General features: G+C 35.6%; 1 protein-coding gene across 5 annotated transcripts in view; it reads left to right on the forward strand.

Moving 5' to 3' along the window:
- Positions 1–24,616, forward strand: part of LOC141396711 (uncharacterized) — a 253,927-nt gene that overhangs the window by 119,802 nt on the left and 109,509 nt on the right. The window contains exons 4-5 of one of the 5 annotated variants that reach the window (XM_073972346.1): positions 8,499–8,843; positions 8,907–9,133. The exons of the other annotated variants lie outside the window; for them this stretch is intronic. The gene's annotated coding sequence lies outside the window, so the exon portion shown is untranslated. Of the gene's footprint in view, positions 1–8,498; positions 8,844–8,906; positions 9,134–24,616 lie in introns of those variants that run through there. 5 annotated transcript variants of the gene reach the window in all.

A 24,616-nucleotide genomic window follows, 5' to 3' on the forward strand; every position in this document is an offset into this window, starting at 1 on the left:
CCGCATAGAACTGTACCTTCCGATTTTGGGAATTTTGAAGGTATTAGTATATATATATATAGTATAATATAATTCTCCCGATTTTAGGAATTTTGAGGATTTTAGGTTTTTTTTATGACTGAACTCCCTGTTGTGTGATATTTCAAATTATCAGTGGTCACAAGACTTCTCAATCAAAAACTGTCCTTGTTTTAATATCCCCTCATATAACGGTACCTACAGATTTTAAGATTTTATGTTTGGACCAATTTAGCTACATTTTTTGACTAAACTGTGTGGGTTGGATGCCACTAAAGCGTATGGAAATACTCATACGCCTCAATCTTTATTATACCATATCAACATCGTCAGTATACCCTACACCACCCTGTGGTAAGGGTATTATGTGTAAGTGCATTTGTATGTAACATGCCTAAGGAAAAGAGATAGACCCATAGTTCCTTCTAGGGATATGCATAGAATCACTTTCCGAGTCGATTTATGCATGTCCGTACGTGCTTCCGTTCGCAACATACAGGTCGCATTTATTGTTCGATTTGGCTGAAAATTGGGGAAGATCATTTTTTTAGTCTAATGAAGAACGCTATTGGTGAAAATCGGTTCAGATTTGGATATAGCTCCCATATATATTTTCGGCCGATTTGAGGTATTTGATGCACCAAACACGCTGTATCTGTCCCATTTTGATGACATTTGGAATGAGTGATGGAATTATAATATAATATAATTGTTCCACAAACATCCCTGAAGGGACAAGGGAGACTTCTCTCATATCGCTGAGTGCAGCCCGATTCATATTAGCTCAATGATATGGGACCTACTGTTTATCGCCGAGTCCGAACGGCGTGTCTTAAGACACCACTTTGTAGAGAAGTTTTACATGGCTGAAATACTCAGGAAATGTCGCCAACATTGCTGAGGGGTATTTTGCCAACGCTGAAAAATGTTTGATGTTGCCTGGCCGGGGAATCGAACCCACGACCTTCAGCGTGCAAGGCGAGCGTGCATACCATTGCACCACTGTGGCACGGTGTGATGGAATTAGGTCTATAGATAAATGTGCCAAATTATATCGAAATCGGCACAGATTTGGATATAGCTCTCATATACATTTTCGACCGATTTGAAGTATTTGATGCACCAAACACGCTATGTGTGTCCAATTTTGATGAAATTTGAAATGTGTTACGGAATTAGGTCTATAGATAAATGTGCCAAATTATATCAAAATCGGTTCAGATTTGGATATAGCTCTTAAATTGCTTAACAGTGTGAGGGAACCTACAGGTACAGTTGAGCCCAAAACACATAGCTTGGGGTAGACCGATTACACGTCTTCGAATGGACATGAGAGTTGTAAACTAGGTCCCGTTATCCGAGAGCACACGTGGTGAGAATAGTAGCGGAGAGGCAGCGCACAGTGCAAAATATGAGCACTTTAGTGGAACTTTACTAATATCTTCTAAAGTAAAAGATGTAAGATACCAAAATTTTGCAAATATGTTTCTTATATAAGGATGCAAGAGGCTATTATATCCTTTCCATGACAGAGGACTTTATGCACACTTACTGGCATGGAGTACCAGAAATATTCCTTCAAATATAATTCTAAGGTTTCTTTACAGTAATTACAGGATTGATATTAAGTCCGCAATTTAAACACTCTAGCACCACGTGAAAGCGCTTAATTAAGAGGAAATGTACACCAGTGATTTCAGATGAATTTTCAGCATTTCTAAAAAATTTACTCTCCGTATTACCATTATTAGAGTTTCCAGACTGATGTTTAGGCATTAAAGTGGGGATCAGTCGTGTACCAGCAGTGGACGAGTTACTATCAGTCGTGTACCAGCAGTGGACGGGTTACTATAAGTCGCGTACCAGGAGTGAACGAAGTACTACTAGTCGCAGCACCAGCGAAGTTAAAAATAAACAGGAGGTGAGTTGACCTAGTGAAACAGTGTGAAAGTGCGAATAGTGGATAACATAAATTTCCCCGGGAGTCTTTAAGTCGACGTGGCCATTGACTTTAACATATCAAAATTTGTAAAATCTTCCCGCGAGTGTTTCAGTCGACGATGCCATCGACCATAATATATAGCAAAGCCAACATAGGCCGGAAATTTCCAAGCTCATCGGAACGCGAGACAACGAAGTGCCCCGTGGACACCGACGAAACCCCAGCCATTCTGAGACAGCGCCGACAGTCGGACGTTACCGCCAACATCCAACAACGAGAGCCGAGTTACAATAAGCCGTCCTGGTTCCCGAGCCTAAGCCCGGAACGAGTTCCCCCTAGCCATTGCAGAGTTACCCTCGTAGAATAAGTTTCCTAATATAATAACCTTTGTGCAGTCGTATAAACACATCAATAAAAGATCCTACACAGAATTTGTATCTCAAACCATATAGTCACTCTCAGTTACTGCAAATATAAATTTTCTGTGGCGAGCCCTACCTCCGCGCAACCAAAGTAGTTATTGTTACACTACAAACAAATAAAACTGTGGATCCCGGTATATGTTTGCCATCAATGGAAAGGTCAAGGGGATGGAACATATCTTTCAGGAGTATTATACTAAAAATTTTACCAACTTTCACACAAAAGTTTCGGTCCATTTAACCCGCTAATTATTATCTGACCATCATGTTAAATTGCCCCGACCAAACCATCATTGCGACCTCCATAGCCGCTGCAAAATGAGATAAAAATTTTATTTTTGGACAATTTCACATTTTACGATCATCACCAACAAATAATGGGACATTTTCTTGTCGGAACTGGACCTCCCCAAAAATTTCGTGACGTCCGGTCCATAATTGAGGCCTAGAGTTTTTATTACAATTTTTAATGGACGGACGGACATATACAATTAGTTAGTTCGCGTTATCTCGTCGAAATATGAATAATGGCAGGGGAAGTTTGCGACGAATATTTCGCGATATTACATGAATATTGAACAATAAAACTTATAATACCCTTTCCACATCGTTGAGTAAAGTATAAATATTTTATTTAAAACAAGTATGAAAAGTCTATAGTCGGACGGAGCCGACCATGGGATACCCTATACCACTATCCCTGGACAATGGCTCTCTCAGTCCATTTAACCCGTTAAGTATTATCTAATCTTCACGTTGGTTTGTACGCTTCTTCTTCATCATAAACTCAAACTTTGTTTAAAATTTTGCGGGTTATTATTTTGACCTAAAGAGCCGCTACAAAATTGGTTAACATTTTGTTTTTGGTCCATTTCATTCCCTGAACATTTCACGATCATCACCAAAAACTAATCATTTCTATTCTGGCCCGAACCCAACCTCCAAAAAAATTCGTTACAATCGGTCCATAATTGCGGCCTTAAGCTTGTTTACAATTTTTAATGGACGGACACACATCACTAAATCGCTTTATCTCGTCGAGATATGAATTTTGGCATACCAAATAAGGGGTCTAGGGCGAATATTTCGTGGCGTTACATAAATTTTTGGAGAGACAATATGTGGTTCTCTACGCAGAACCCATTATATATTAGACAGTAGGCCCGTTATCTAGCAAACACTTTATTGCAATTTACATCAGAGGAAAGGTCAGTAGTTTTTTTTTTCATATGTAGGCTACTTTGCGAAATATATATGTCCTCAAAGAATTAAAATATCGACTAAAAATAAAATTTTTATATTTTCATACAAAAGTAATGGTCCATTTCACCCGCTAAAGAATATCAGATCATCATTCAAAATTGTAGGCATCTTTTTCGACCTATACTCTTACCCGGTGCAAAATTTCGTGACTATTGATGTATAATTGCGACTTCTAGCAAGTTTATTATTACAATACAAACAAATAACGGAATATATTAGGCTGTAACTCTGTTATCTGATCATGCACACCAGCATAATAGGCATCAATTGAAAGGTCAAGCGTTCCACTTTCAAGTATATCTTACTTGTCCGGAATGTCACTTCCAGGAATTAAGATATAAGCTGTATATTAAAAATTTTCACAATTTTCACACAAAAGTTTTGGTCCATTTAACCCTCTAAATATTATCCGATCGCCATCTCAAATTGCGAGCTTCTCCTTTGTGATATACTCTTACCTTATTTAAAATTACGCGTTGATCGGACTATTATTGAGACCTACAGAGCCGCTAGAAAATTGGATAAATATTATGGTTTTGGTCCATTTCACCCGCTAAATATTTCACGATCATCACCAATAAGAATAGGGATCTATTCTGATCTGAATCCGACCTCCATACAAAATTTCGTGACGATCGGTCCATAATTGCGGCCTGGAGCGTGTTTACAATTTATAATGGACAGACGGACGGACGGACACACATCTCATAATCGCTTTATCTCGTCGAGATATGAAGATTGGTATACCACATTGGGGGTCTCCGACGAATATTTCGCGGTGTTACATGAATTTTTACCAAAACAAACTTATAATACCCTTTTCCACATTGTGGTATAGGGTATAATAAATTGAAGGAAAAGTTCGTAAGTCCAAAGATATCCAGTTATCGCTCAAACACGAGGGAATTTGATCAAACAAAATACAAGTATTGAAGCGAAAAAAATAAATGAAGGATACTGTTTTTACCACCACAATAAAATCTTTAATAAAGAAGCGGTAGAATGTTTTATCTTCCTCCTGAAAATTTTTTATAAATGTACTTACGACCATTTCGTGAGTAGCAGACGATATATGTCATTATAATACATAATTGAATTAATTCATTACTGAATTTCAATGCATTTGGTGCGGAAACTTTTTTCACTATAGAGAAAAAATGACACCGTATTTCATAGTAGTTGTTCATGCTCTACGCGGCTATGCGGTGGTATTTTTGATATTTGCAGAAATTGGAAAAAATGTATAACCCTAGTGTGTAGCCCATTAAAATATTTGACCAGAAGATGTTCTGTTTACCTTCTCAGCCTATGAACAATAATCGAAGTATGTTACTGGTATTTGAAATTAATGTGGAAAATGGTAATGGAACCGGATATAAACCCTTAATTTTATAAGGCTTTGCTATTAAATACCTCAAATTCCATAATCCACAAACTTTAACCACTTAACATTGCCCCTCTATGTCGAAAACAAAACAAAGTATCAATAAAAAATGGAACCACTGTTCAAAGTTGAATAGAATGTAACGTAGGATTTTGGGATTCGTTGTTGTAGATTTGTATATTGAAATGCAAATCATAACATTCCACAGGAGAAATTTCGTTTCTTCGCTTTTATTGTTTTCTTTTTCTTTTCCGCTTTTATTGTTTCCATCTCATTCATTGTTAAGAAAATAAAAAGCAAGAACGCCAATACAATATGAACAAGTATGTGAATTTTCTTTGCCCAAGAAATGGCAAGTCGAACACGACAAGCCTTATTAATCCCAGCCATTAGGGCAGGCAATGTAATTTACCCCTACAAGATTTTTCCCCACTGCTGTGCTTGCTTTTTGTGAAGCGCTTTCATGTTGATCTTATGAATCTGCTGCTACTGCTAATGCTATTTTATTACATTAAATGTTATTACAGCAAACAAAAAATTGTGGTGTGAAGGTTTTTTGTTTCCACATGTTTTATTTATGTTAACCATTCATTTATATTTAATTTTTAACATTTATATTATTTTAAAGTACAGTTTTATTTTGCAGTATTTCTTTTTTGCAATCTATCTATCTATATATATATAAAAATGGTGTAAAAAATGTATAGTAATTCATCAAATGAGAACGGCTAGGCCGATTTCTGTAAACATTTTTGTCAGTTATTCGTATTTTCGAGGAGAAGGTCTTTACGGAAAAAAATTTTGGAAAATCTCTCTGGAAAAGTCGGAAAATTGGAAAAATCGAAAATTGAGTTTTTGTATGAAATTTTATTCCTTAATAGCGAGACGAAGTTCGCCGGGTCCGCTAGTTTCTCATAAATATTGTATGACCTTTTTGTATTGTTGTTTCTGGTTCATAAAGGTTAACAATCATTTAGCATTGTTGCAAATTGAAATTTGTTGCTTTCAAATATAACAAGTAAACAGTGGTTAAGTTCCGCTGGACAAATTTTTCGACTACGGATACCCCAAATGCCTAAATTATCTAATCTAATCTAAACAAGTAAAAAAACGTTAAGTTCGGCCGGGCCGAATTTTTTATACCCTCCACCATAAAATAGTCTTAATTAAAATGGAATAATTAGGGTCCTTTCACAATTTTAGGTGTAACAACTTTTCGACAATAGATAGACCCCTACTGCTTCCCACCATTGCTTAAATTACACTGTGAACACAAATGTTGGGGCAGAGATAATTCCTTTTGGAGATGAATGCCCTTTGTGTGTGTATATTAAAAACTCCGAAGGACAGATGCGCCGTGAGTCGAACTTCCGCGTTATGGCGTGATGATGTTTTTGCAAGAGACCCTGTAAGCCATAATGCATTAGCAGTATATCTTTGTTTGTTGTTTTTGTAGAGCACTTAAGCAACAGTGAACAAAGGTATAACGCTAATTCCTGATGGCCCACAGGGTCTCTAACAAAAATTTCATCACGCCATAACGCGGAAGTTCGACTCACGGCGGATCTGTCCTTCGGGGTCCATAATATACTCACCAAGGCCTTTCTTCCCCAAGAGGAATTTTCCGTGCCCCAGACTTTCACCTCCATTTTGTTGCACAGTGTAATCTAATCTAATCTAAAAAAATGTGTTCAGGTAGGTGAAAGGTACCACCTACGGGGCTATATCAAAGAGTCAACCTATCTTTAAATTTTTGGCGGAAAAGTTTTATAGCTGCAGGGAACTTCAAGAGTCAAATTGAGGGTAGTTTCATCAAAACAATGTAGACCCTCAAAAATCGGCCCATGTTGACGAATTTTAGTGAAGAAATTTCGTGACCACTGAAAATTCCCGAAAATCGGGAGGTACAGTTATATGGAGGGATATACCAAAACATGGACCTATATTGACGATTATTTTTGATTAGACAAAATTGTAGCTAAAATTCTCAAAATACCGATCATTACAGCTAGTTCGGTTAAAAATTGCAGCTAAAATTCTCAACATACCGAAAATCGTGAGATGCCGCTATATGGGGGCTGTACCAAAACATGAACCAATGTTGACGATGTTTGGTGGAGATGTATCATGACCACTGAGAACCTTAAATGTCAAATTGCAGATAGTTCGGTTACAAATTGTGGCTATAATTCTCAAAATACCGAAAATCGGGAGGTACGGTTATAAGGGGGCCATACCAAAACATGGACCTATGTTAACGATGTTTGGTGGAGATGTTTCATGACCACTGAGAACCTCAAATGTCAAATTGCAGATAGTTCGGTTAAAAATTGTGGCTAAAATTCTCAAAATAACGAAAATCGGGAGGTACCGTTATATGGGGACTATACCAAAACATGGACCTATGCCCATATCCTTTGGGATATAAGTTTGTTGATCGCTAGGAACCCTAAGTGCCAAATTATACCTAATTCTGTCTGCAAATGTGGCGAATAACGTCATAATACCTCAAATCCGGAGGTACCGTTATATGGAGGCTATACCAAAGAGTGGACCGATATAGCCCATCTTCGAATTTGACCTGCCTATGGAAAAAAGACCCTCGGGTGCAAAATTTCAGCACTATATCTCAATTATTGCGGACGCTAGAGTGATTACAACAGACGGACAGACGGACATGGCTAGATCGTCTTAGAAATTTATCCTGGTCAAGAATATACATATATACTTTATAGGGCCGCAAATGATTAGTTCGATGTGTTACAAACGAAATGACAAACTTAATATACTCTCCATACTATGGTGGAGGGTATACAAATATGTTCAGCCAGGTGCCTCCTACGGGGCTTTATCAAAGTGTAGATCTATCTTTACCATTTTTGGTGGAAAAGTTTTTTAACTGCAGGGAAACTCAAAAGTCAAATCACGGAATCGTAAATGTCAAATTATAGCTAGTTTGGTATTAAATTGTGACTAAAAACGTCAAAATACCTAAAATCGGGCGGTACCGTTATGAAGGGGCTACGAGTATACCAAAACCTAGACCGATATAGTCCATCATCGAACTTGAACTATCTGCAAGCAAAATACCCATCTTCCCAAAATTTCAGCGTCCTATTTCCATTTTTATGGATGCTCGAGTGATTACCATAGACGATCAAAACGATTTCCATTATCGATCAATGTCTCATTTTCCATGGTTGAAAACAACTGTTGCGTATAAAATATCAATTAATATACACAATTTTATTTACCTGAAATACCAATAATAATGGCTATTAATATTTAGTCATTATTATGAATTTTTGGAGGCTTCACGTAATCACTTACTAAAAATACGCGCTCTAGAAATGTTGTTTAATAACATTATTTTCTTTCTAATTACCTTGAACTCATTTAAGTTACTAATGGTATGTCTAAAATAAAACAAACAAATCGTTGGTTAATAAAATATTTTTTTCTCACACAGGCTGCTGGTGATCGTCGTCCTTTTAAATTGGAATTACGTAATCTAACCTGTAATTTCCTGCCACCTCTTGTCAAACGTTACAATTGCAGTACGCATAAATTAGAAGAGAGCCTATATAACCTTGGAATTATGTTTGAGTTAAGTCGAACAATGTCCAACAACACAGATGTTTTTATACAAATGGAATTCAAGCCCACCAGAGGTGTTAAAAATATTAAACTTGTTGATGTTAAATTTAAAGTGTGTCAAATTTTGGGACAAGTGAGAAGAGTACCAATGGTTATGAAGTTTGTGGAAAGCATGATGGAAAGAAGTAATCTTCCTTTGAAATGTCCCATAAAAGGGGTGAGTACTTTCTATTTTAATGTTTTATTATTAATGATATTTTAATGTGTATTTTCTCTATAGAATTTCATTTACAATGTGACCAATATAACGTTATCCGATACAAATGTTCCCACTTATATGCCATCATCTACGTTTGACGGTAACGTAACATTTTTTGAGAAAAAGGATCTGTTGGCCTATTTTACTTTTGGAGGAGATATAATACGACGAGCTCAAGTGCATAAGTGAATGAAAACATAATGTTCAAATCTTATTTAGAGATTAATAAACTTTATTTAAAGATGCAATTTTTGGTGTAAGTTTTTATACCATCCACAAGTAGTCCAGTCAAAGGCATGTAAGACATGGTACAATCATTACAAGGCAGGCCATAGCAAACAGCTGATAAGGTTTTTATACCCTACACCACTATGTGGTAAGGGGTATTATGTGTTAGTGCATTTGTATGTAACATACAAAAGGAAGCGAGATAGACCCATAGTTCCTTCTAGGGATATACATAGAATCACTTTCTGAGTCGATTTATGCATGTCCGTCTGTCCGTCCGTTCGCAACATACAGGTCGCGTTTGTTGACCGATTTCGCTGAAAATTGGGGAATACCACTTTTTAGCCGTCGGAAGATTAAGTTCGAGGATTTTGGTATAGCCCCAGCGTTGCCGACAGTTTTTGGTCGGAAATCGTCAAAAAAATCGTCAAATCGTCAACGAAATTTGGAAAATCGTCAAAAAATCGTCATCATGATCCAAAACTAGGTTTGGTTACCGTTTAATGCGATTTTTAGCCGATAGGTTTGTCAATGAGACTGACAACATAAAATGTACAACCCACAGCAATAAATATAGCCCAATCTCACATAAAGGGTTGTCCCTAGTTGGGCAGACCAAAAAAACTCATTTTCTTGAATTGTTTTTAAAGAAATTACCAATTTTTTTTTAAGTTCTTTCATCAAGAAAAAAAGAGCATATCTTATACTACTTTTGGTATATTTGTTGTTGAAAAATATTGCAAAGTCTTGTGGTAAATGGCTATCTGCGAAACCCTTTTTTGTAAAAGCGTTTTGCAATGCCAACGATGACTCGAAAACGGATGGGTCGATTATCGTACATGTTGAAAGCATTTTAAGGACCTATTAATCTTGTCTTAAGGCGAATCAGAATTTTAAACAAACTTTTTTATAAAAAAAATTAACTGCCAAAGTCAAAATTTCGATTTTAACGAAAAAAATTGACTGTTTTTTTCAGGCAAATTTTTTTTTAAAAACTGTCTCGCTTAAGTGCAAGCCTTTTATTTATTAAATAAGCTCACCATGTGAAGATCGGAAAATTTTCCCATCTTGAATTTTTTTGCGGCATACTGCACACTACCTGTACTTCAATATAAGCCAATATTTTTTTTTTTTTTGTTGAAAGTGACAAGTGGAGTTAGTTCCTTAGGTACCGCTATAAAACAGCATTCAGAAGATGATAGTTTTCCCTGTGGTTTTCTAGTTTGCATTAATGCAGCAAGATAAAGCTGGGTACACATTGCCAGTTTTGAATGACAGATTAGCTCAAAATTCGCTTTTCGGAATTCGGAAGTATTATATCTCGAAAAATTTTCACGGAAGATTTTCATTCATTAACAACCCTATATGAAAATTTTTAGCTGATGTAAATCCAAGATGAACTTACCTATGAAAATACCTCTATTCCAGATATGTGCCTAAATAAAGCCAATCCGTCTCGAAATTGTTTAAAAACATTAAAATAGCTCATGAAACCGAGTTTGGAATATTGTTATCCTTAAAGAAATTCGTGAAATTCTGGTCAAAATATAGTTATCGTGTTTTATTTCATGCAATTCGGGATTACGTGAAAAATCGTCATTTTGGACCATAAAATCGTCAAATCGTCATTTTTCAATTTTAGGCCAAAAAATCGTCAAAATGACGATAAATCGTCAAATTCGGCAACACTGTATAGCCCCCATATAACGGTACCCCCCGATTTACGGTATTTTGACGTTTTCAGCTACATTTTCAGACCGATTTGGCTATAATTTAACATTTAGGGTTCTTAAGTGTCAATAAACTTATATAACAAAAGTTGTGGACATAGGTCCCCGTTTTGGTATAGCCCCCATATAACGGTGCCCCCCGATTTACGGTGTTTTGATGTTTTTAGCTACATTTTCAGAGCGATATAGTTATAATTTGACATTTAGGGTTCTTAAGTGTCAATAAACTTATGTAACAAAAGTTGTGGACATAGGTCCACGTTTTGGTATAGCCCCCATATAAGGGTACCCCCCGATTTACGGTATTTTGACGTTTTCAGCTACATTTTCAGACCGATTTGGCTATAATTTAATATTTAGGGTCCTTAAGTGTCAATAAACTTATATAACAAAAGTTGTGGACATAGGTCCACGTTTTGGTATAGCCCCCATATAACGGTACCCCCCGATTTGCGGTATTTTGACGTTTTTAGCTACATTTTCAGACCGATGTAGCTATAATTTAACATTTAGGGTTCTTAAGTGTCAATAAACATATATAACAAAACTTGTGGACATAGGTCCACGTTTTGGTATAGCCCCCATATAACGGTACCCCCCGATTTGCGGTATTTTGACGTTTTTAGCTACATTTTCAGACCGATTTAGCTATAATTTAATATTTAGGGTCCTTAAGTGTCAATAAACTTATATAACAAAAGTTGTGGACATAGGTCCACGTTTTGGTATAGCCCCAATATAACGGAACCCCCCAATTTACGGTATTTTGACGTTTTTAGCTACATTTTACGTTTTTAGCTACATTTTCAGACCGATGTAGCTATAATTTAACATTTAGGGTTCTTAAGTGTCAATAAACATATATAACAAAACTTGTGGACATAGGTCCACGTTTTGGTATAGCCCCCATATAACGGTACCCCCCGATTTGCGGTATTTTGACGTTTTTAGCTACATTTTCAGACCGATTTAGCTATAATTTAATATTTAGGGTCCTTAAGTGTCAATAAACTTATATAACAAAAGTTGTGGACATAGGTCCACGTTTTGGTATAGCCCCCATATAACGGAACCCCCCAATTTACGGTATTTTGACGTTTTTAGCTACATTTTCAGACCGATGTAGCTATAATTTAACATTTAGGGTTCTTAAGTGTCAATAAACATATATAACAAAACTTGTGGACATAGGTCCACGTTTTGGTATAGCCCCCATATAACGGTACCCCCCGATTTGCGGTATTTTGACGTTTTTAGCTACATTTTCAGACCGATGTAGCTATAATTTAACATTTAGGGTTCTTAAGTGTCAATAAACTTATATAACAAAAGTTGTGGACATAGGTCCACGTTTTGGTATAGGCCCCATATAACGGTACCCTCCGATTTGCGGTATTTTGACGTTTTTAGCTACATTTTCAGACCGATGTAGCTATAATTTAACATTTAAGGTTCTTAAGTGTCAATAAACTTATATAACAAAAGTTGTGGACATAGGTCCCCGTTTTAGTATAGCCCCCATATAACGGTGCCCCCCGATTTACGGTGTTTTGATGTTTTTAACTACATTTTCAGACCGATATAGCTATAATTTGACATGAAGGGTTCTTAAGTGTCAATAAACTTATATACCAAAAGTTGTGCACATAGGTCCACGTTTTGGTATAGCCCCCATATAACGGTACCCTCCGATTTGCGGTATTTTGACGTTTTTAGCTACATTTTCAGACCGATGTAGATATAATTTAACATTTAGGGTTCTTAAGTGTCAATAAACTTATATAACAAAAGTTGTGGACATAGGTCCCCGTTTTGGTATAGCCCCCATATAATGATGCCCCCCGATTTACGGTGTTTTGATGTTTTTAGCTACATTTTCAGACCGTTTTAGCTATATTTTGACACTTAGGGTTCTTAAGTATCAATAAACTTATATAACAAAAGTTGTGGACATACGTCCACGTTTTGGTATAGCCCCCATATAACGGTACCCTCCGATTTGCGGTATTTTGACGTTTTTAGCTACATTTTCAGACCGATGTAGCTATAATTTAACATTTAAGGTTCTTAAGTGTCAATAAACTTATATAACAAAAGTTGTGGACATAGGTCCCCGTTTTGGTATAGCCCCCATATAACGGTGCCCCCCGATTTACGGTGTTTTGATGTTTTTAACTACATTTTCAGACCGATATAGCTATAATTTGACATGAAGGGTTCTTAAGTGTCAATAAACTTATATAACAAAAGTTGTGCACATAGGTCCACGTTTTGGTATAGCCCCCATATAACGGTACCCTCCGATTTGCGGTATTTTGACGTTTTTAGCTACATTTTCAGACCGATGTAGCTATTATTTAACATTTAGGGTTCTTAAGTGTCAATAAAATTATATAACAAAAGTTGTGGACATAGGTCCCCGTTTTGGTATAGCCCCCATATAATGATGCCCCCGATTTACGGTGTTTTGATGTTTTTAGCTACATTTTCAGACCGTTTTAGCTATATTTTGACACTTAGGGTTCTTAAGTATCAATAAACTTATATAACAAAAGTTGTGGACATACGTCCACGTTTTGGTATAGCCCCCATATAACGGTACCCTCCGATTTGCGGTATTTTGACGTTTTTAGCTACATTTTCAGACCGATTTAGCTGTAAATTGACATTTAGGGTTCTTAAGTGTCAATAAACTTATATAACTAGTGAACATAGGTCCATGTTTTGGAATAGCCCCCATATAACGTTACCGCCCGATTTCAGGTATTATAACGTTTTAAGTCACATTTCTAGACCGAATTAGTTATAATATTACCGATTTTCGGTATTTTGAGGATTCTAGCTAAAATTTTTAACCGAATTAGGAGTTATTTGACATTAAAGGCTCAAAAACTGTCAACATAGGCCCATGTTTTATTATAACACCTATATAACGGTACCTCCCAATTTCTAGCCCACCAAAAATTGTCAACATATGTACATAGTTAGATATAGGCACCATAAAAAAGGGTCTCCCGAATGAAGCATTTTATGTACATTATCTGACATTTTAACGTACCCACTTAAAGTTGGGAACAGGAATGAAAACTAATTATTCCATTTTAGTTCAGAATATTTTATGGTGGAGGGTATGAAAAGTTCGGCCCGGCCGAACTTAATGCTTTTTTACTTGTTTTTGTGTGGTTAAGGGTCTGTTCGAGGATCCTTGGGACATTTTTACCGAAGGTTTTCCTAGTGGTCCTGTTTACAGCTATATTATGTTTTTCGTAGGCTAGTGTGATAAAGAATTTCTAACTATCGTTATCCCCGCAAATTGTTGAGCTTTAATTCTATCCATACTTTTGTCGGTTTATACGCCCAAAATTTTAAAAACCCCCCTAAATACATAAGTTTTTTTTTTTGGAAAAAGTATTTCAATCTACACAAGCTAAGTTATATATCTCTGTCGGCAAAACCGCCTTATACTTTTTTACGTTTTTTTTTTGAATTTTTCTCAAAAACGATAAGACCTATAAGAAATCGATTAAAGTAAATGTTGTAGACTTAAAAATTGTCAACAAGAATGATCTTTATGACTTTTCAATAGAAGTCACCATTCCTGAGAGATTGTGATACGAGAGGCACTAGAAAACTTTCTGGCCTGGGCAACACTCGGCGTCGTCAGGCGTCGTTTGACATTTGTTTTGGAAAGTCTGAAAGTTTTTAGCCTAAGCGTACTCAGGACAGTTTGACATACGACATGTGTTGGGTTGTTTGCAGTGGCTTGATTGAGACACCTCAAAACATGGTTTTTGAACGATTATACAGCGTCCTCTGGCTACGGAAATCGTTGACCATGTCTTTTTATACCCTCCACCATAGTATGGAGGGTATATTAAGTTTGTTTTTCTGTTTGTAACACATCGAACTAATCACTTGCGACCATATAAAGTATATATATTCTTGATCAGGATAAAATTCTAAGACGATCTAGCCATGTCCTTCTGTCTGTCCGTCTGTTGTAATCACTCTAGCGTTTGCAATAATTGAGATAGAGCGCTATATTTTTGCATCCGAGTGTCTTTTTTCCATGGGTAGGTCAAGTTCGAAGATGGGCTATATCGACCCACGTTTTAGTATAGCCCCCATATAACGGTACCTCCCGATTTTCGGTATTTTGGGGATTCTGGCTACATTTGTTGACCAAACTACTTGTAATTTCACGTTTCGGGTTCCCAGTGGTCAGAAAACATCTCCACCAAAAACTGTTAACATAGGTCCACGTTTTGGTACCGCCCCCATATAACGGTCCCACCCGATTTCCGGTATTTTGAGGATTGTAGCTACATTTTGAGACCAAACTACTTGTAATTTGACAGTCGAGGTTCCTAGTGATTGCAAAGCAACTCCAACAAAAACTGTCAACATAGGTCCAGTTTTTGGTATAGCCCCCATATAACGGTACCTCCCGATTTTTGGTATTTTGCGGATTTTAGTAACAATTCTTAGTCGAACTATTTCTAATTCGGCATTTGAGGTTTCCAGTAGTCATAAAACATCTCCACAAAAAAATGTCAACATAGGTCCATGTTTTGGTATAACCCCCATATAACGGTACCTCCCGATTTTCGGTATTTTGAGGATTTTAGTAACAATTCTTAACCGAACTATTTGTAAGTCGGCATTTGAGGTTTCCAGTGGTCATAAAACATCTCCACCAAAAGCTGTCAACATAGGTCTAGGTTTTGGTATAGCCACCAAATAACGGTACCTCCCGATGAGCGGTATTTTGAGGATTTTAGCTGCATTTTGTGACCGAACTACTTGTAATTTGACAGTCGAGGTTGCTAGTGATAGCAAAGCAACTCCACAAAAAACTGTCAACATAGGTCCATGTTTTGGTAAGCCCCCATATAACGGTATCTCCCGATTTTGAGGATTTCAGCTACAATTTTTTATCTGATCTGCAATTCGACATTTGACGTTCCATGTAGTCACAAAACTTCTCCAACAACAATTATCAACATAGATCCACACTTTGATTTATCCCCATATAAGGTTGCCCAGTCAGCATTTTTTGAAAATTTTAATCAAATTCGAGTCTTTTTTGATCCGACTGCACGATTAAAAAGCTAGAATATGAGCTCATTTTCTGATCATAAATGACTCCTTTGTCGGTAGGAAAACATAACCTCAGGCGACTCTTCTAAACAAATCACAAATGAGTCTTTTTTGAGTCGTATTTCAATCATTTATTGGTGTTTTGTTGATTAATTTCGGACCCTTTTTCGAGTCTTTTTAGAGTCATGTTTATAATCATTTATGAGTCTTTAGGGAGTCATTTGTGAGTCTTTTTGTTAGACGAAATGAATTAAAAAAATTTTCTTTTTATTCTTCTTTGTTTCTTTCCTTTGTTTTATAGTCTTTTCTGCTTTGTTATGTCTTTTATAATTATCCTTTATGTTGCTTGGTGGTTAGTATACTGCTTCTTCATTTCACTTGGCAAAACCTGTTGTGTTGTGTTTGTCTGTACCTTTAATATTATACGTTACATTTATATCAAAATTTTGTAGAAAGTGTATATGAGAATTTTATTTTTTTATTTACAACCAAATAAAAATAAAAAAAAAAGCAATCAGTTTTTAATCACCTAACTGTTCAAAATATGATCAGAGTATACATAATTATAATCACTTTTCAAACACCTGTATGACCCTTTTTTGATTAAGCATTCTTCAATCTTCCAGATGATCAAAATGTGACAATAAATAACAAAAAATTGTCACATTTTAAACACCTCAATGATTTATTTGTGATTGCTACACATTTGTTGTTGTATTTTAAATTGAACTCTTTTTAATCATTACAGGGAGTCACTTTCGAGTCCCTTTCTGATCACTCAAGCGACTTAATCAATTTTTGATCACCAAAAGGACTCTAAAAAGACTCCTCAATGTGATTTTTGAAAAAACAGTCTTCTAAATGCTATCTGGGTGCCAACCGATTGAAGACATTTCTATATGTATGTATTTTTATACCCTACACCACTATGTGGAAAGGGTATTATATGTTTGTTTTGGTAAACATTTTTGTAACGCCGCGAAATATTCGTCGGAGACCCCCAGGAAGTATGGACTTGCCCCTGATGAAACTTGTACCGTCGTACGGGGGGAAGTGAATTCAAGTTGCTGCAACAAAAATCAAAGCGATTCTAGAGCAGGTCCTAAACTGAACTTATCCGAAAGTTTGTGTGAGAGGTACCCGAAGGAGTGGGCCGATTGAGTCCATATTGGAACCTCATCTAAGTAGGGTAGAAATTTCACGATGTGCAAAGTATGGACCGAATCGGTTACTCCGTTCAAGAGCCCACAAATTTTCCGATCACTTTGGAACTTTTGTGGGGGAGGTACCGGAAGGAGTGGACCGATATAGGTCATCTTCGAACTTAAACTAAGTTTGGACAAAATATCACGAAAGCCAAAATTTGAACCGAATCGGTTCATCCGTTCGAGAGTTATCATGCGCACCAGCCAGACAGACGGACAGACACACACACAGACAGACAGACGGACAGACAGACAGACGGACGGACATTGCTCAATCGACTCCAAATTGTCTGAAACACATTTCGTCCAAATATACTTGGGGTCTAAAACCATTATTTCGATGAGACACATTTTGCCCGTATGAAAGTGTATATGAGGAAAAGTCAAAATTTTTTAGTTTCCATGAAGCCAAGGTTTGCACTATTATACTACGCGAACTATTGTAGTTTACCAGTAACTATGACTATTGCTGGATTAATTTAGATGTTTTTGTACAAAGCTCAAAAATTTAGCAAAAAAATTTAATTTACGTGGTAGTTACGACCGCGTAAAGGAAAAACCGTAGGTAAAAACACGTTGAAGCTAAACAGGTTTTTTACATTGCTATTCGATTTCTGATTAAACCATTCAAACGACGGACATCTGTCCAAAGTAAAAGTAGGAGAATACAAAATGAAGATTACACTTTTAATGTATCACTTTCCAAAATTTCCACTGCATCCACCTTTTATCGATGCTGACATTTTGAAGCCGGATTTCAGGTGTTTTTTGTATTTTTTATGTAACTGGGACGCGCATTCGGATATTTCGAAAAACCAATTATAGGATTAAAGAACTCGCGATTTCGCATAATCTGATATGTATGTTGAGTATGTAGCCCACACAGCAGCAGAGTAATCTACTGCCAAAGGCAAAAATTTAGTGCGATATTTTTTCTAAAAAACCTATTTTTTGGTACAGTATTTACAATATCGTTTTGAGTGTGCTGGTACCCCGCGATATTTTAGTTTTTCGACGATCCGGATCATATGAATCACATATCGTAAAAATCCATCTACTAGAACGGCGGAAATGGCTACTGCAAAAATTGAAAAATTTGCGAAAAATGTTTTTGAAAATATCGCGGATTAAATCGCGTTTTCTGTGGATCGTTTCCTTTTCAATGAGGAAACTGACACATCACTCGAGTTTCTGCTAAAACAGTGGTTTAAAAAATTTAGTGGCGTGGGAGCTGTATCCGATTTATCCAAAAAATACTGTGTGATGCTACATCCACGGTTCTTGATGGATTTTATTGAAATATGTTTAGATCGATGTATATTTTCATGGATGATAGTGAAATCGGATGCGCATAAAAAGTATATGCACTTTGTGCAAATTATAAGCGTTATACAGTTTGTTGCACACTAAACTGCAGATGATGCTACATCTTAACGGCCAAAGTAAATCCTAGGAAATGTGTACAAATTAAAAGAGAAGAATTCGCTGTGTTGTTAAACCGCATGCGCATCAAGTGATTTTGAGGATTTCGCGTTTTACACGCATTTCAAAAAGAACATTACTAGATACAGTTTTATTTCAAGAGTATACCCCATTAAAAGGAAACCAACATTTATTTGAACGATACCTATACCTTCCGCTAGATGTTAGTGTGTATTCGAGAAGTGATTAGAATAAAAAATTCGATTTTTTGCGTGAAATTTCTCTAAAATAGAAGAATAACTCCGACAAATTTTTCCTACATTTTTTCAACTAACTCACAAAATAAATTTTAATAAATATTTTCTCTTTCAAAAATTTTATAAATTTCCTCAATATATCTTTTTGTTTTTGCTATAATATGCAAACCATTAAACGGATTTGTATAGTTTTGGTTTCATTTGAATCATCGCGATGTTTAGATTACGTACATATTTTTTAAATATTTTTAGGATGCGTAAACAGCTTGAATTTTATTAAAACAAGTTGCAAAGTACCAATTTTTTTAACTCTTTCTCAATTTCCGCGAAAACCTAAAACTTTTTCACTAATGTTATGGGGCCTCAGTAATCATATATTACGTAGGGAGCCCCTAATTAAGAGAGTTTCTCAATATAATGATTAGAGTCTTTTAAAGATTTTTTCTTTTTATCAGAATTGAGACCGCCATAACTTTTGCGCGCAACAACCAAAATTAGTATCTCGAACAGATTTAAGAATGGGATTTTTTTCCCAATCTATGTACCAAAAATCTTTCATGTAGCTTAAAAAAATATTTTTAATTTTTTTTTTATGGAAAACTAAAAAATTTTGTCTTTTCTTCATATACCCTTTCTAGCCTAAAGGCTGAGGGTATAAGAACAACAAGTTTTTTAAATTGGGTTTAGTTAAATTGATTTACTTTCGGGAAAGACAGAGAAGACTAGTTCTTGAGCTCGAGCCGTCATAAAATTGGGGAGTGTTCTTTGTTTCAACACAAAGAATTAAGAGCACTGATGAGTCCAAGTGGCGTTGGACGAAACAAGTCTTCTCTCCCTTTCCCGAAAGTAAATCAATTTAACTACACCCACTTACAAAAACTTGTTGTTTTTCAATTTAAATATTAAGTGAAATTTTTTTTTACTTTTGTTTCCAGCCATTTACGAGTATGACAACTTTCATAAATACACAGTTAGTGATATACACAATCTATAAAAATAGTTTGGTAAATCAGATTATTGTTGTAATGCTATCGTTACAGAGATTTACATAGCTGCTTTCATTGCTGTAATAGTTAGACATTTTTCAAGGCCTATGGTAATTTTGTGTTTGATGTTGTTGATGCCGGTGATGAATTCCAGCAATAAAATTGATAGGTATTTATACACAATATGAGTAAATGAATAGTAATGTTGACTCGGAATGAGGGATAGTGCTAAAGGGGATATTTATAGATGTGGTTGATACACATTCCCGGAAGAAACTGGTGAGGTATATCATATACTTAGGTTGCTTTGGGTATTTAATATTTCAGTACCCCTTCGTTTACATATAGCGATTACTTAAATCTACTATAAACGTCCATTCGCTCATAGTTGGAAATGGATCATCTTCAGCAACAGCATTGTAATGTGGTTCCACATGCATACGTCTTAATTTATTTACATTAACAATTTCCGGAGTTTATTGTACTGAAAAATTTAAAGAAACGCCACACAGGATACTTGGAGCCAAAAGACAATCAACCAAACAAATCATAAATTTAATTTTAACACCAAGAAAGTAATACTGCATTAAACATGTATTATTGGCTTTCTTACAATAAGCCAAATTCTTCACAAAAAATAAGTGGTTTTCCCAAAATTCATAGCATAAATAGCATTCATAACTAACAACAACTGCGTGCGTGAAGCACAACCAAAAATGTATGTAACATTTTTATATAAGATATGCTTTCTTTAAGATATTAGCATAAGAAATGTAACAACCAAAGTGGCCGGCCACAAATCTTTCACAGCAGGATAACACTTTGAAAGCAATGACCATTACAATGAAAACAAGTAAGAACGGCGTTAAGTTCGGCCGGGCCGAACTTGTTCTATCCTCCACCACGAGTTGTATTGAAGTAAAATTGAACAATGCGTTTCCTTTCGTTTATGAAAAAGGCAAATACCAATATTTTTGCAATATAAAAGCTAACAATTACCAAAAACAAGTAAGCAAAGGTTATAGTCGGACGGGGCCGACCATGTGATACCCTACACCACTGCCTCTGGGAATTAGCTTTTAGCAAATCAAAATTCTTTTATGGAACAAATAAGCTTATTGTAAGAAATAACTTTGTCCATTCTGCCACCTTACCACATCAAGCTTGGAATCTAGAGTTTACCGCCGAGTCCGAACGGCGCCCATTGGTGCCGCTTCCTTATAAACGTGGACAAAAATAGAAAGAGTTGACCTAGGACGATGAATTTTTGTACAATTACTTGAGACGGCTAGGAATGAAAAATAACAACTTTGGTCCACATCAGATTTGAGTATAGTCCCCATATATATCTTTCCCCGATATTGGTATTATTCGGTCACATTTAAAAGAATAGCCTTCAAATTAAATATCTGATATTTTCTTAGGCCCCTAATCAGTTTCACCGATTTGATAAAAATCGGTTCAGATTTGGATATAGCTCACATACATATCTATTCCCGATTTTGCAATAAATCGGTAAATTTTAATTGAATATCGCTCAAATTTAAAATGAGAAGTTTTTTAGGTCGTTGATCAATTTTATCGATTTTGACAAAAAAAAGTGGCATTACCTATCTGCAAAATTATTTCAGTTTCGAGCTTTTTCAAGTTTTTTCGACAACGTATTAACAAAAATAACAGGAGGTAGTCAAATAAAGTGAATTGGTAAACTGAGAAAAAATCAGGAAACTTGCATTTTTCGTACACACTGTTTATGAAAATATGGTTGTGTCTCAAAGAGTCGGATGTAATTTTTGTAAAATTTTATTCGAAAGGGATGCCCTTTTCATGTACCAAATGGCCGAAGCTGCAATTTGCTGCAATTTTTAGATGATATTCAACATTACTGCTTCATTGCTTCAATCAACATTACGGTACTTTGTGTATAAACGTTTTATTTAATTTTTTTCCACAAAACAACAATTAAAAAGTTTTAATATTTCTAATAACTTGTTTAAATACAGTTCCTTGAACATGTGGTATATCTTTTATAAATTTCAATATAAGCTAATATAAGGACAATTGGACAGTAATACGCTAGGGCTCCACTCAAGTTGCAAAAACTGGGAATTTCTCTGTCATGATATACACATATGAATTCAAATATGGACCAAAAAAATGTTTTTATATTTCATACAAAAGTAATGGTCCATTTCACCCCCTAAATAATATCAGATCATCATCCTAAATTTTATGCATCTTCTTCGACCTAAACCCTTACCTCATGCAAAATTTCGAGACAATTGAGCTATAACTGCGATCTCTAGTGTGCACGCAAAAAAAACGGTCTCTCGAACATATGTTCCAAACATATTTTGCAGGAAACATATATATGTTTGCAACAGTCCCAAACATAATATATATTTGGGTCTGCAAACAAATATATGTTTGGGTGGAAACAAATATATGTTTGGGTGCAAACATATATATGTTTGGGTGCAAAGATATTTATGTTTGGGTGCAAAGATATATATGTTTGGGTGCAAAGAAAGATATGTTTGGGTGGAAACAATTTTATGTTTGGATGCAAACATTTTATATGTTTGGGTGCAAAAAACTACAAACCCAAAAGGCACAAAAAAAAAATAAACATATGCACCATGCTTACTGAGAGCAAGGGAGCGTAAAATTCAATGTAAAACACTTTAAAGTGTGTGCTCACTTGCTCTCAGTAAGAACTCACTGGCTATCTCTATAGTATACACACAAATGTTGTGGTTTTTTATTGAAAGGCAAAAGAACAACAAACACATAGGTACATACAAAATTCCAAAGAAATACATAACACACTTTAATAAAAGAAAAACTGATTGAAATAATTTGTAAATAGTCACACTTTTAAAAAGGAAAAATGTATAGTAACGTAGTTGAACGCTTCTCCTTAGTTGTGAAACTAAACAAATTGTCCTCATAGTTGAAATCATCAGCGGGGAATCGGCATCTAGAATCAAATGATTATGTAATGTAATAAATAAATATGGATATGCCATATTTCAAATATACATAAGTATGTATGTAATTACCAATATTAAATTCGATTACCAATATTAAATTGTCCAATAAAATAATTCCATTCAACTTTCCGATTCAATTATAAAATGTATTGGGCATTTAATTTACTAAAAAACACAATTTCTTTAAGAAAACACAAAACACTGATTTATTCACTCACTTTACCGTCTTGACTCTACAAAGGCACCTAAAACACTGAAGAAAGAAAACAAATATAATTCATATCATTTCTTCTTTTCTCCTTCGCCTGCTACATTGGTTAACAACAACAAAACAAGAAACACACGAGTTTGACGCATACACGCCATCAAAGCACCAAAGCCCCCTTCTTCGCTTCTACGTCTTCTATTATACAATACACACAACTCTTTTTAATAAAACAGCATTCCACAGCCGCGAGAGCACTGTTATTACTCTCGTTGACAAACATCCTCTCTCCACCCATGAAAAAAATGTTCTAACATAAAAAATATGTTTTACCCAAACATATCAAATTGAGATATGTTACAAAATTTTGCAAACATATATTTGTTTGGACCCAAACATATTATGTTTGGATGCAAACATATATTTGTGTGCAACCGGTCCCAAACATATATTTGTTTGGATCCAAACATATTTCTAACATAAATTTTTCTGCGTGTGCTTATGATTACACTACACGCAAAAAAAACTGGATATATTAGGCTGTAACTCTATTATCTACGCAGTCAGATAATCAACATAATTGGCATCAATGGAAAGGGTAAGAGTTGGCCTTCCAAATATTATTTACGTGGGCAGAATGTGTCTTCCAGGAATAAAGACATAACCGGTATATTAAAAATGTTCACAATTTTCACACAAAAGTTGTGGTTCATTCAACCCTCTATACATCATACGAACATCATCTCATATTGCAAGCATCTTCCTTGTCATATACTGTTACCTTGTTCGAATTTTCGAGGCGATAAGGCTATTATTGCGACCAAAAGAGCAGCTACAAAATCGGATAAAAATTATGTTTTTGGTCCATTTCACCCGCTAAATATTTCACGATCATCACCAAAGGGAATAGGTGTCTATTCTGGTCTTAACCAGACCTCCATGCAAAATTTCATGACGATCGGTCCATAATTGCGGCCTGGAGTTTGATTACAATTTATAATGGACAGACGGACGGTCGGAAGGACGGAACGGACACACATCTCAAAATCGCTTTATCTCGCCGAGATATGAAGATTGGTATACCACATTGGGGGTCTCCGACTAATATTTCGCGGTGTTACATGAATTTTTCCAAAACAAACTTATAATACCCTTTCCACATAGTAGTGTAGGGTATAATTAAAAGGTATGCTTCTATGGGGGATATAGGAAGGCGTGGACCTATACTTATAAATCCTTTCTGGCATATTTTATATCCCTATGGAAGACTAGATAACAAATTTCAGTCATTTCGGTGGAATATTGACGTCACATCCTTCAAAACACAGGAAAGCGGGAGATACCGTTCTATGGGGGCTATATGAAGGCGTGGACCTATACCGACAAATTTCAGGTGGAAAGTTTCATACACCCAACGATAACTAAATATCAAATTTCAGGCATTTTGGTGGGATAATGAAGCTAAAACCTTCAAAATACCGAATATCGGGAGGTACCGTTCTATGGAGACTATATTAAGACGTGGACCTATACCAGCAAATTTTAGGTGGAACGTTTTATATCCTCAACGAAGACTAATTACCAAATTTCAACCATTTTGATGGG

Source organism: Musca autumnalis, unplaced genomic scaffold (assembly GCF_047663935.1).
Source record: "Musca autumnalis isolate F117 unplaced genomic scaffold, ASM4766393v1 scaffold_3, whole genome shotgun sequence".
NCBI lineage: Eukaryota > Metazoa > Arthropoda > Insecta > Diptera > Muscidae > Musca > Musca autumnalis.